Genomic DNA, 14878 nt, shown 5'->3' with positions numbered 1-14878 from the left:
TATAGAAACCAAGCAGCTCACAACATTGTGGGGAGGAAAGTACCAGACCCCGGTGCTTACAGGCAAATACAACTTTCACAGAACACAAAACGGCTCTCGTATACTGGAGCTCAAAACAATACAGGGAGAGGGGGAGGATTTTTGATCCTTCTAAACTGTCAATTTAAAATGATCCATCATCCTTTATTAAAGCTGTCAAGAGGAGGATGAATTACCTCGAGGGACTCGTGCTCTATGTGTAAATTGTGATGAGAACATGTTTATTGCTGTGCTACTTGCACATGATACAGTATCTTCCTGTTTTCTAAACTATTAAAGATAATTATATAAAAGATGAAGAGACTTGCAATATTGGAATGAACTTGGATTGAACTTTGCATCAGCTGTGTAATCAAAGATTGCATGTCTGTGTGCATGTGTGTGGAGAGGGCTTGGGCTTCCTAGCTTCCCGCTGAATTCAAGACTAGATTCTGTATGGTGGATTAAGTCCTTTACATATATAGTGAAAAAAGGAAAGTGCTGGAGAGTTTGTTTTTGTGGGGAAATATCTACTAAAGATGACAAAAATATTCAGTGCAGTGAGGTGTCATGGCACAATCTCCTTCCAGATTTGTACAGCCTAGTTATTTCACTATGGAAAATGAATTCTCCATAGCTTTACTCTTCAGTGCTTGGAAAAGGTTTAGGCAGCAAACCTGGGAAGTTAAGTTGAAGGTAGATACAAAGTAAGAGCTCAGAGAATACAACTTTCTGCATACAAATACTGATCACTGCCATGACACCTCAGTCTGAAAGGGGGTTTCCACGTCTTCGAGACCAGGGTTGACAACCCTCAGCCTCTCTGCTGAGACTACCAATTAGGCAACACTGCCAGTCATGTGAGAGGTGGCAGAGAATGCCTGCTTTTTGGGAACTGGGGCAAAATAAACCACCTCATTTCTCTCAGACCACTAAACATATCCATTAGGCAATGTCTTTCAGTTACTGGTCTGGATCTGAATCAGCAACCTCACTCTGTATCACATTTCTAATTCCTTAAGCATCAGCTTTCTTTCATTAGGATCAAAAAATCCACACTTCTGCCTCCTCCACCATCAGACTCAGACTGTGAAGGTAAAATATCCACTCAGGACAGCCGTCTTCTACCAAATTGCTCTTAATATTGCAGAATGACCTGCTTCCAGAAGATACAGCTCTTGGAAAAGTGTACCAGCTGGGACTAGTAATAATTCAGAACCTCTGTCCTGCTAACTGAGTATGAACATTTGAAATACTTACTTTTTTTTTCCAACCAGAACAAGTAGTTCTTAAATATTTTGATTACAGGTTTTTTTCCTATCAGTTGCACGAGTTGTCAGGTGAAAACTCCAGAGTCAAACCCTCAACCAGGACATCATTAAAGTTGATGTATACAGTGGCTCCAGCTCCTCTACACACAATACCACTTTTTTTGAGAAGGAATTTCCAAAAGTATCATTAAATCATCAGCATTTATGTTTTTCCTGACTCTTTAGTCCCTGAGTAACTAATTTATTTATCTCTAGACCTGCTACATGAGTGGGGGGAAGCAAAAGGTTCTACAACCAGATTGTATTGACTGCAGAAATACTTGGCCATTCCTAATAAGACTATTATCATCATCCAACAACAGTGTGGCACTAATAATTAGGTGCATATTTTTTCAGTGCTTCTCCTTAATCTCCAGAGCTGCTCTCTCACTTTCTGGCTATATTTGGTGCATTATGGATGTGTGAATAAGAGACATTTATCTGTCTATCTTGGTAGGTCAGTGTCATCCAGCTTGCATTCAAACTCCCATTTTTAAATCAGAAATACAGCCTAAGATTTCTCCCTTTGGATCCTCTCCATATGGAGCGCAGCTCACATCTGTGTTCAATCAAATCAGTTGCTAAATGTCACAATGCGCTCATTCACAGGTAGCTTAAAAACATTTAGCTGGTAATAAAACAATCTGGGTCTAGAAGAGAATAGCTCTTCAAATATACTGTACTGAAAATCTACCTGTCAGCAAGCTCATTGAGTACAGGGGGCAGAGGGGTATGCTGACCACTGTGGACATGGGGTGGGGGCGGCAGGGGGGAGTGTAGGTGAATGGAAAGGAAGGCTTACCTTCCAGGGCTACTTCTGCCACCACTGCAGCAACATCAGCCCCACTCAAGTGTCAACAACACTGTGGTTAGGGTCCCTGGGAGCTGACCCTGGAGCCCCATTTGCTCCCTTACCCGGTACATACTAGGCACAGAACTATACCTGCTCTGGCAATGGTTCCCCAGGGGGTAAGGGGGCACCATTTCACTCACCTGCCAGATACACTGATGGTGTGGCACTGCTCTGTCCAGCTCCTGTGGCCAAGCAGGGCTGCTCCCACCATGACAGACTCCCAGGAGGCAAATCTGGTGCCTGGGGCTGTCGTCCCATTCATACCACCCTAGTAATACTGCTGGTTCCTACAGAGCAAGGGTGGCAAACTCACCTGGCCCTGCAGGCTGGATGAGTGGCACAGAGCTGGTCCTTATCCCCAGCCTAAGACCTCCAGAAATCTGGCTTTCCCTCTAGTTAGGTTTGTACAGGGATCTGGAGTGTAAGTGCTCTGAAGCAAACTTCCAGGAACCCCAGAGGTACCACCACAAAGCCCCAGGTTCTCTTGACCCACTAAAATCCTCATCCACCTTGAGCACTATCCCAGCTGACTGTTTTTGAGTAGCTATGTCCCACTTGCACAACTCGTCAGCACAAGGCATATTAACCTCAAGGTGAACTTTACAGTAATTTTACAAACATACAAATTTGCAACTATGCAAATTATTTGTATATCATTTTCATAGACTGCCCCCCGTACAGTTGCACAATATTTCACTATAAAATGTAAGAACTTCCATAGTAGCACTTTATAAGAACGAATAAGGAAAGCCAAGTGTCAGGGGCTTCTGAGAAGTTACTGGGTGTACGTCTACAGTGCTATTTATAGGGGTTTACCAAACTCAAGGAGGTGGCTGGCTGATTTTATGGGCAGATCCTGGAGCTGGCCACCAATTTTGCAAGCTCAACGTGGCAGGCCACCTCCCCACTCTGTGCCTCTGAGGGGCCCTAACAGTCTCGCCTCTCCCTTGAGATTGCCAGATGGCCCGAAATCTGTGGCTTAATTGCTTAACAGTATTTTCCTTAATGGCTTCTGTGAGCTTGATCAGGGGAAGCCAGGAAGCCATTAAGTGATACATTATTAAGCATTCCATTATTACGCAATCTAAGCACTTAATTAAACTCTAAACTGAAATATCTTATTTTAATAAATCTATACACAACATGAATTGTAACCAATACCGACTCTATACACTTTATTAACTAACATCAACTATATATTAAAGGACACTGTAAAACAGAGTTTACTAAAACTGAATGCTAACCTTGAGACGAACAGTTCATGATAGCTATTAAATGCTAGCATGCTGCATCCAGCCCCAGTGCTGCAGAGAGACATTCTCTGTCTCTGTGGGTGAACACTTGTCCATCCACTGAGTTTGCTGGAATGGTGAGGCAGCATTTTGCAAGGACATAGAGATGCAGAAACCAGCCACAGGCAGTGTCCCTGACACAGGCACAGGCATCCAGCACTCTGACAAAGTTCACATAAGCAACACATTCATTATCGTGCCATTCAGGGATTGATTTCAGTAGCTGAGGGTCACAACTTGGAACAGGCACTGGTTGTGGTCCAAACTGCAAACAGCACAAAGGAAGGTGGCAGTTGATTGTCTGAACTGCAGTGACCGTGATGGGTAGTACCTGTAGTACTGGTTCAGCTTCACATCTGTTGCCGAGAACAGTTCTGGTGTCCACTGGTTTTCATGAGGACAAACTGATAGTTCTTGTGATGTCCAGTCTTCAACCCAGCTCATCAGTTTGCATGTGCAGTGCATCACAGCCTGCTAGTCTTCAAGCCACATTAGAAGCTCCATGAACCAGGTAGCATTTTCAGCCACAAGCATCACTTGATCTTGAATATCGGCTCACCTTAAGAGATCGTGAAGTTTAAGCATGCACTGCGAGGTAGGTGTGATTTCCAGCTCCTTGCTCACAAACTGCTGGTTAACCACACAAGGCTAACCACATTGGGGAACTGTGTGCACCAGATATGACTTACTAAAGACAGAACGCGCTCATTGCAGGTGACATGAACTGCATCGGGCAGCATTCCTTGGAGCACATCAGAGAAAGCCTTGCACAACTTGGCATTGTAACAGGAATGCTGAGATCTTGTTAAGCTCACAATTACCTTCCCTATGGCCTGAGACAGTAGAAAAATAAATAAATCAACAGAGACATGACCTGGACCATGCTCTGTTTGAAACACAGGCATGTCCTTGTCTGTCTGGCTCCCCAGTACACATAAAATGTGCAGCATGTAGTTATCTTGAGGGTCGGTGGCTTCATGAGTTGCAATGGAGAAAGAGTCATACTCTGCCAATGCAGACTTTGTGGACTCTACATACAAAGCAATCACTGCAGGGAGGCACAGGTAAACTACCAGCATTTGGCACGTTTTGGTAGTCCCTTAACTTCAGGTGACCAAGTTTCTCCAGCAGGATGTTTGCCACCGCAAAAGCCTCTGTGAAGGCAAACACCACCTCTCACCTTACCAAGCAGTTTTCTGTAGTCCTTTCTAAAAATGAGGACATGGTTGCTTGTTTCTTGCTCTGACCTTCAGTCTCTGCAACAGCCTTTTGCTTCATGTGCTTCGGACTAAATATTGATCTATACTGGTTTTCCTCGACACATCCAGAGTCACACTGCAGGCAGTAGAGAACAGTCTGCTTCCATCTGTGCACAAGGTCCCTGCAGGATACTGTCTTACATGGTTCAGTGCTGAAATGCATTTGGCCATCTTGTAGGATTTCTTTTCTCAGTGGTAATGCTGAAGAATTCTCCTCAGGCTGTAGCATGCTGTGCCAGTATGCTTGTGGCTGCTTTAAAAGCTGGTACCAAAACCCTCCTGCTTCCCTGACTGGTTCCAGACTGGATCCTGGACTGAGCCTATGTCAGGGGCTCAGCCTCTGATTTGTTCCCTTTCTCCTTCTTCCTTTCCACTCCCTCACCCCTGTACTTCAGGACTGCAGGATTTCCAACGCTTCCCATCCTTTTCTCTGCTTGCAGCTTGGTTTTGTTTTGAGGGGGAATGGGGTTTGGGTTTTTTTTGCAGTGAGCCCACCAAAATTGTGAAGCCCACCATTTTTTCCATTAAATCCACCCAAATTTGTGGTTTCTGCAAAAATCATGCGATTGCAAATTTGGTAGGTTCCTAGCTATTTAGGATCAATGTTAAGGCAACACTCAGAGCCAGTGCAGTCTATCAGCAATGAAAACCCCTCAATTTGATCCTGACGGTGATTCTGCCAAACTGCGTAGCCAGGGCTGGCTCAGGGTGGGGCTTACTGGTTTTGGGGTCAGAAGACTTAGGCCAATATGGGGTTTCCCTCATCATGGACTCCCAGTATTTCCTCTTCCTCATTTCCAGCCCTTGTACCTCTTACTTCTGGTCTCTATTGCACAAAATTAGAGCAAAGCATACAAGAAACAAGTAATTTTCAGTCTGGTTCCTATGAGGAGTCCACTCACAAAACAGGGAGCACATTATAAATGGCTTTAGTATAGGGTGCAAGACACAGACAGAGAGGGGCTGATCATATAGTGCTGACTGGTTTGAGAACAACCCTCGGCACTGGTCTTAAGTCTCAGCGCAGAAATACCGTGAGTGCCCTTTTCCAAGAAGGCTTCATTACAGACTGTCAGTGGACTGCTTATCTTTCAAAAGACTACTAGCAACCCAGTGCCCTGCACTGCATCCCTATTAAATTATGGGCAGTCCTGATTCAGCGTGGTGTTTTCCATGTCTATTTCTGTAAAACTACCCACAACAGCATTTATTTTCATATGATTTTTCCAATAAAAAACATCTCTACACACCTCTCCTGACGCTAATAGCATACCTCCTTACAGCCAAAAGCTTACCTAAATACAAGGCCACTGTAAATTGCCCAAGCTTGATTTATTGCAAACTTCTCATAATGAACTCATCACATTGTTAGAATTCCTAAGAAATTCTAAAGGTTATAAACCTCACAGACATCTGCTTCTCTCCTGTCTCTTCTATCCACATTCAACTAATCATGTTTTTGTCTCCCTTCTGTCTCATTTTCAGAAAAGTAAGGATGAAGGAACAAGTTTTGCCCCACAGGCTGTGAGACCACAGTTATTCTCAATACCTTCATGAGCCAGTGCCATACTGTTGGGTAATTTAGACCAAGCCCACAGCCAGCACTAAAGAAGAGTTGTGTGATCCTGAATCTCACCGTCAGTCGGTACAGGAAGGAGATATTCCCTGCCGCTGCTACAGGTAAGCTGCTACATTTAAAATCAACAGAAGGTTCATTCCACTAATAAGTGCATTGTAATAATGAAGCACAGACTTTCACATCTGAATAGACATGTTTATAAAGATGGTACGTGAAACACAGCCAGAAGTAGCTAATGGGTAGAAAAAGTGTGGATGAAGGCAGGTGTCTGTAATGGGCAGTTGATGCTACAGTAGTAGTAACTTATGGATATGTGTGAAAATAAAAAGAATCATGAACTAAAGTGCTCTCTCCAATGCCCAGATTAATCACATAACTGCTCGAGAGAGAGAGAGAGAGAGAGAGAGAACTCAATAGGATTTTTGATCATCCCTTAAGGTTATAAAATAAAAATCTGCAGGGTTCAGTAGTTATTTGTGGTGTTTTGTAAACCTGCTCAATATGGTATGCACATTTTTACATGTAGCATTTTACATTTACAAGCTGTTGTTCCTTCAGGAAACAATGCTGATGGCAAGTGATGCAAGAAAAGTATGAGCTTAACTCCCAATAGAATTTGCATTACTCTACTATATGGCCAACATCTGGTTGGTGACTCTCATGGTCATTCAAAAAGTTCTTTGCAGCCTTTTAGCTATCTGACAACCTAATGTTTCCTGTAGTAAATACTGCTTCTCCAAGCTGCTACTTTTTTAGATAGAGGTTAAGCACTCATCAAAACTACCTCCCATCAACAATACTCCAGTGCCTTGTAAGGTTCCAAACTCTACAACATCTGCCTGCATTTATTGAGCAAGGAACCCCATAAAATGTTGCCCAGCTGTCAGCTGTGGAGGTATTCTGACAGTATTTGACACAAGAAAGGAGAAGACAAACTCACCCCATATGTACATTGCAACTTATGATTCAACTTTTTGCCATTAGACATAATGATCTCTTCTACCAAAGAGCCTGCCTGTTTTTCCTGTCTAGAAGGGCTTAGTTACCAGTGAGAAGAGCACGTATAATAACCTGGATGGAGAAAGTCTGGATTTGCATCACAGCACTACAGCTTTTCACAACAGTAGTTTCTGCTAAAGCACATTGCGCCTTTTGAAATGCAGTGAATCTTGCAATACCAAATACCACACTCTGCTGTTCCTTAATTTATGCCATTGATTTAAATATCCCCAGGAGACTTCTAGGACAGTTTTGTTCAAGTTTTAGGTGACTTTTATCTCCACTAGACTGACTTGTGCTTGCTGGCCCATCGTGCAGCTGTTTAAGATTCATTTTACAATGCAACGTTTCTGTATTCTGTCAAAGCCTCTTCCTTCTTCTGCTTTGCTTTGTGACTCCTAATTTGTTACTCAGCTCTCATGCATTGCATAGCTTTTAAAGCCTGATGAATACGACAGCTGAACAGGTTTGGCTTTTACCTTTCTTCCAGTTTGCTCACCCATATAGATATATATGCGGCTTAGAAATTTTAAGGGCTCGAGTGCATTTTGATTGCTCACATTTGCTGTCTGGAAATTAGCCATGGAAAAGCATCCTCTCTCTTTCTAGGAAAGCGTTCCTTCTGACCAGCTTTGTTGTTTGCTAATACAGCTAGCATGGAAAATCAAGTTACCCCTTCTTTAAAAACAGATCACGAGGAAACCAAAAAAGTCGTAAACAATGCTGCAACAAAAACTTAGCTACTTTCAGAGCAATCCCACATCATACCACCTCTCAGTAAAATGGGCTTTACTTAAAGTCTTCGCAGAGGGACCAAAAATTGAACAACTTTCACCCTAGTGGTGGCTAAACAAAAAAGAGGAATCAGTTATGAGACACTTGTTGGTTAGCATGAATGAAACCTGTATAGATTGCTTGCTACTATCTATACAGTACAGGTTTCCTTGCTTTATGTGGGTTCTGTATGTGCAAATTCACTCTAATGCAATGACCATTTTTATACCAAAAATTTGATATATGAGAGGCAAATTCACTCATGTGATCTGTGTGGTGGAAGCCCGCAGTCAGCTGCTTTGTGCAGTGCATTGTGGAAGCGACGAGCAGCAAAATAGAGTCTCCTGTGTGGATCTGTGCTCCTTGCTCATTGTCTGCGACATGTTTCTGTAGTTGCCATCCCCATGTCGATAGTGCCCTGTGCTTGTGTGCACTGTCTGCTGTTGGAGAGTACCACAATTTGTATTGCAAGTGGCAGGAATGGGTCTGGGTGTCAGTGCAGTCAAGGTCTTGGAACGTATCCCTATTTGTTACATTGTAAAGCAGGTTCCCTTCATGTGAATTTGAGTTATGCACCGTTTTCCAAGGATGCATGTCCAGCATGAAACGAAGGAATCCTGTACCTGTTAGGCAGTTAGGAGACTTTCATTTGTAGGGCTATTAGATGCCTTTAAGTCCAGGGGTGGGCAATTATTTGGACAGAGCCACTTAGGGAATTTTGGTGCACTGTTGCAGGCTGGGTCAGCACTGGCTCCTCCCTGCCCACACCAGCTCACCAAAATTCCCTACGTGGCTCTGCCCCACACACAGCGGGGCAGGTGAAGTGTGGCCGCAGGCAGTGGGGAGCGGTGTCTGGGAGTGGGACAGGCAGGTGGGGTTGGGATCTTGGGATGGGGAGAGCATGGGACTGGGGCCATATCCACTCCCTGCATGCCCTCTGCCCACAGAACCAGCACCCACCACAGGGATGCATGGGAAGCAGATTGTTGCTCTGCCCCAAGTCCTGACTCTGCACTGTCATGGCCCCCCAGATCCCAGCCCTACCCATGTGAATTTCAGATGTGACCCGATTCAAACACGTGTTCCATTCTTTGCTACCAAATATATTTCCTCTATGCATCAAAATATGTTGAAAGATAAAATTTAAAATATAGGTCTTTTTCTGGCTGATTTTTTATTACTTATATACAGTTCTTTTATCCCCTGGAGATGGGGAACTGAACTGTAAACACTTATTAATACTAAAGATACGTGTTTCCTTTCACTTCTATGCACATATTTGGCTGTAATGCATATCTCAACAAGATCATTTCGCTGAAAGGAATCTCAGTAAAAAATTCTTTAAAATTCTTTTAAGGTACTTTAGTCTTATAAATTCTTCAGATTTAAAAAAAATTAAGCTGCATATATATTGGCATAAAGTTAGATTGACACTTCAGAATTCTGTTCCATTGTTTTAATGAATTAGCTATATTTTGAACCTAAATCTTTGGAAATTTCTACCTGTGTCTACATTTTAAATATCTATCACTTATAGTATGTAGGTACAGTCAGGATTCCTTGTAATCAGATGGAGGTCTTATGAGAATGTCTTCTGCATTAAGAACTGCTTTGTAATCAGAAGATTTTAATCACTTGCTGTCTAGGTCCTGATGAGAGGGGAAATAAGTACTTTAATGGGTCCTTTCCAACTAAAAATCAAATCTTATCCTTAAAAAATAAAAGGTGAGTATAATATAAACTGACAGGAGCCTGGAAACTCAGAGGCTGGCTCCCAAACTCTACCCAGGCTATTGCTTATGGGAAGATATTTAACAGCTGCTGAAGAGAAAGAGCCAACTTGGACTTCACACATCCAGGATTACACAAATGCAGAATAGTGTTTGCCTGTGGTATTAGATTCCTTTTTTTTTTTTTTTTATGAACTGCCTTATTTTTAAGTCCTCTAAAAAGGCCCCCAGAATTTAAACATAGCATTCCATTAAAATATTTAAACCACATATTTATCTAAGCATTTATTTTGCAAGATACTATATGGCAGGCACAGCATTTAGGTTCATGTAAACCCCAGATTTTCAGGCTAGGTTTAACTGACCTGCCTTCTTTTTCATGACCAAATAATCCTCTGGACAGCTAATGACATGATTTTCATTTACATTAGTCCATGAACTACTATTTATATCCATAATTTACTCTGATCATGAAAAGGCATCTTTGAAGTATTGAAAAGAGAACAGAAGAAATAACAGATTCTTCCTGTATCTTGCAGCTTTGCTTTTATAAACTGAGAGAGTACTGTGAAGATCAGCTGCTTCTAGCCAACGACACAAACTTCTTTTGAAAATTCCTTGTTTCTCCATCTAAATTGACTTGTAACTCCTGGTTAATTTTTGATATCCATTTGTATATTGAGGGAACAGCTTTTCTGATTTCCATTGGCAAATAAGACACAATACTGCACAGAAAAATTAGAACATAAAATATTCCAAAATAGACATTTATTGTTGAGATGCACAGAATAATATTCTGCATATTTCTGTAAGAAAACAGTCCTTGATTTCAACACAGACTCTATATTCTTTTCCAAAAAATAATTCAATTTTAAAGTTGTACATAATCTTATAGCACATTCATTACATGCCTAAAACTGGGCCTGCAGAAAGGAAAAGACTACCTTTTAAAAATTTGGGCAGAAGTCTCAAAATGCAGTAGAAGCAACTTCCAGCTGAAATGGCTTTTTCTTGGTCTTGCCCAGCTAGCAGGATGTTCCTTTCTTTTCTCAACAGTTGCTGTCCAAATTCTATACTGAATCTAACTAACCTCAGCCCCGCATCCAACACCTCTCTTTTAGCTTTCCATGTTGCTACCATTCACAGTTCACCCAACTTCTTGCTTTCCAGTCTTATTTTGATTCCTCTTTCTTTCTTGTCCTCACCTCATCATTGCCCACAATTATCCCAGCAGACTGCAGCTTTCTTGTTGATAAATCATCCGATTCTCATGCCTGTTCTTCTTATGCCCTGCTCTTGATTCTTATTCTTCTTTCTCCTATCTCCAAGCATGGCTTTCCCTCAACATTTAGTTGTGCTGCAAAGCTCTTTGGATGTAAATCTTAAGAGAAAACTTACCTCCCTCACTACAGATTCATTCCCTCTTCCTTCAGCTCTGCCATCTTGTTAGACTGAACAGTTCTACTTTTGTAGCCTAATTCACTGTTACACCCACATATCCACCCCCCTTTTGCCATCTTTTACTCATTCCTCAAACCATCCTCTTTTTAACTTCACTACTCTTTACCCTACTTTTCTTCTTAACTGCTCACTCTCCTCTAGCTCTTTCCCTTCCTATTACAAAAGCTTGTTGAGATGGACTAAAGCATCGAAAAAATAATCACTCAAGTCTTGATCGCACATCTTTCTGCCGTTCATCTCTAAGCTGTTTACACTCGCTGTCTGGAGTTGCTCTCAGCTTCATCCTAGAACCTGTGCAATCATGATTCTGCCCGTGCTCTACTGAAACCTTTCTTTTCAGAGTCCGACTTCTTCCTAGACAAGTCTCGGAACTGGTACTCCACCCTCATCCTCCACACATTAGCAGTCTGTAATACTGTGTTCCTCTTCATAATCCTGCCCTCTCTTGGTGCTCCTACTACTATTTAATTGCTCCTTCCACATCTTCTTTGAAGGATCCTTCTCATCTTCCACTCCAGCTTTTTGTGAGGGTTGCCAAAGGGCCCTGTCCTTGTTCTTTTCTTTCTCTCCCTTTGCCCCCTACCTCTGAATAAAGTCATTTACAAAAATACAAATTAAACCAACAATATACAGACCTACCACTCTACTCCATACCTGTGTGATTTTGTCCAAACTAAAACCGTTCCTCATTTCTCTAACATTTCTTTGTGGATGTCAAACCAACTAAAGCTCAATGTGACAAATGTAGAGATCTTCAGCCATCTATTATTCCTCAAGCCCACCACACTGTCCCTTCTTGATCATTCTGAACACCCCAGTTCCCACCATCTTTCCATCACCCAGGTCTATGATCTGTGTGATCCAACTACTTAGGTCCTTGCATCTAGATCCCTTTCTGCATAACATCATGACTTTTGCTGTCCAGCCACACAGCTGAAATGTTTCTGCAAACTCCTATTCCAGACCTTGAACCCTGCCTCATTTTGCATTTAGGATTTTATTCTATCACCACACCAAAACTACTTTCAGGGCCCTTCATACCTGATCCTGTCACCTCTCATTCACTACCAACAAGCTGACTTCTGCCTTAAATCAGTTCATGATGCCAGGCTCCATCACCCATTTGTTAAATTTTCAAACAAGTACCATCTTTCTTTTCCTTTTGAAGGAGTTTTCTGTAAACATCCACAAAAATAGTGCTTTATCCTCTTTCAAGCTTCCCCCTTTAAAATTCCTGTTTTCTGTGATGTTTGCAAGATCTGACAACAGTTACTCTGCTGGTGTTCTCAGATTATCACGTTGACCAACATTATGTCATTGTTTCCTTGTGCTCAGCAAGTCTAGTTAGCAGAGCTGCCATCTGATAATGTGTCCATGCAGTTCCAGCATCTGTGCTTAGCTGACAGGCTAGAGAAAGATTTTTTTTGGTTTCACTGATTTTAAAGGGCCTTTAGACAGAAGATCAGACTGCATGATCCAACAGAGATCACAGAATGTTATTCGGCTACTGCTGTATTGAGCCAATAACGTGCATTTAACTTACGCATACCTCCCAGAAGCACTCCCAGTCATGAGCTGGAAAGGCATGTGGTCTCTGTTAAGAGATGAGGTGTGGGTAGATAGATATTTTGAATGTCAAGAATTAACTGAGTTTCCATTTTTAATGTACTTCACTGAATGTTTAGGGACTATGATGATGGCAGTCTTTTACAATACATGGAGGTAAGCAGAATACTCTTCTGCCCTTCTCTTTGGACAGGGCACTCTTGAACACCTCAAATCATGGTACTGTACAAAAACTTTCCTTAGAAAATATTCTGATTTAAAACTTAGGTCTGTTTTTGGTTGTAGAAGTCAAGGCAGCATCAACACTTCTATTATAAATGTAAATAATTTTGCTGGTGAGGTTCCCATAATCACCATGGAACCTTAAGAACCTCTATCCCAATAAAACCCAAATTTTAAAGCCTCACTCAGAAGCCCTGGTATTCAGCACAAACCATCTTTCTAGCTACATGGCAGGCAATTTTTTTTTGGACAACTGTATTTCATATTTAAAAAAGGAACTCCTACCTCCAAGTTACGAATATCTATAGATGTATCAATTTCTCCCCCTCCCCTTAACATCTCCCTCCCCAGTCCATGAAAACATCCTTTATTAAAATCTTACAAGTACATTATTTATGGCCAAGTTACAGTAAATTCTAGAAAATCCAGAGATTGAATGGAAATGGCAACAAAAGTATGCATGGAGCAGCAAACCATGGCAGCTTAAGTAAGCAAGATACTCTCCCTACATTTAGAAGTAGCACAGATGTTTGTAAAATTCAGTGAAGCATTGTCAACACCTTTCTCCCACCTTGGTGAACCCCCACGTCCCCTCCCCACAACATTGCTGGTTTTAAAACAAAGCAAATGTAGCATGATCAAACTCTGGTGTTTTGAAATCTTTGAAAAGGACACTGTGCTGTTATTCTGGGGGAACTTGTATTTATACTGTAAAAAGTGAGGTCTGACCCTTCCTGAAGAGAGGCCTCCCCCCTGGACTCACTGTGATGTGAAGCACAGCTCCGCTGCCATAGTCTTAGACTGCAACTAATGCAAACCAGCTGTGAATCAGAAGCTTTGAAAAGGGCTACTCATTTTCTAGTAAAGGTTTAATTTTATGAAGCTAAAGCATCTTAGTGACAGTTTGCTGAGAACATTTTCTCACTCTATTTCATTTTCCAAGTCTTTAGGTGGATTTACTGTCTATAGCCTAAAGTCTAATCAACGTTTCTCAAATGTGAGTTGAAACGACCTCAACTTGTACATTTCATCGCTAAGTGATTCAAAGGTCAGATTTTCAAATATTAAACACTCAGCTTCCCTTGCAAAATGCCCACACCACTAATCGCTTGTGCAAAATGGGTACTTATGGACCACTAACATATGTAGTGCATTCACTTGCACACAATTACAAGCGATTTAGGCATCTATTTGACATGTAGAAAATATTACCTATAAATTATGAGCTCTAAATATGCTCCCATCATAGGACCACCTTTGTTTGCCAATTAAATATATATTCAGATTTACTAGCTTTTTATTAAGCTAGAGTGATATGACAAACATAGGCAACATATACAGTTCAGCCTCATGCAAATCAGCACTGCATATGTGAAATCTAGCCTTTTGTTAAATTCATAATGATATTTTATCATAGGCATTTTACAGGGAAGTTACATTCTCAGCAGCAGCAGAGAACTCAGTATGTAAGTCTTGGGCCCCAAAAATGTGTCTGTACTGAACTGCAGTGCAATCCTTTGGTAATGGCAAGTTACTTTAGTTACGTAACTGAACTTTTCTTTGTAATGTACAAAGTATTTTGTGGTGAGAGGGATTTGGATATTTTTTAAAATGGTGGTCAAATGCCTTACTGCCCAAAGACAGTGCCTGCTATGGTCTTTGGCTAGATTTTGTGTGTTGAGCAACTTCATTAGCACACAGTTTCAAACCAGCAGTTGTTTAAGCAATAATTGAAGAACAGGACATTTCCTGGGGATTAAGGACCAGATGGGAGGAGATGGCCTAAAGTGTAATTATTGGACCACACCCACTCAC

The 14878-nt window shown here is 41.6% G+C and overlaps 1 protein-coding gene and 1 long non-coding RNA gene across 6 annotated transcripts in view; one reads left to right on the top strand and one right to left on the bottom strand.

Annotated features, from left to right (window-relative positions):
- Nucleotides 1-14878, top strand: part of LOC109292441 — a 209582-nt gene that overhangs the window by 40637 nt on the left and 154067 nt on the right. For both annotated transcript variants that reach the window (XR_002096121.1, XR_002096122.1), the window contains exon 2: nt 6218-6412. This is a non-coding gene — a long non-coding RNA (uncharacterized LOC109292441). The remainder of the gene's footprint in view (nt 1-6217; nt 6413-14878) is intronic.
- EYA2 (EYA transcriptional coactivator and phosphatase 2) overlaps nt 1-14878 on the bottom strand; it is a 128381-nt gene that overhangs the window by 75782 nt on the left and 37721 nt on the right. The window lies entirely within an intron of this gene.

This window comes from Gavialis gangeticus, unplaced genomic scaffold (genome assembly GCF_001723915.1).
Source record: "Gavialis gangeticus isolate Ggan-Ray unplaced genomic scaffold, GavGan_comp1, whole genome shotgun sequence".
Classification (NCBI taxonomy): Eukaryota; Metazoa; Chordata; order Crocodylia; family Gavialidae; genus Gavialis; species Gavialis gangeticus.
The sequence above is the reverse complement of the archived record's forward strand: the minus strand, read 5'-3'. Positions and strand labels throughout refer to the sequence as shown.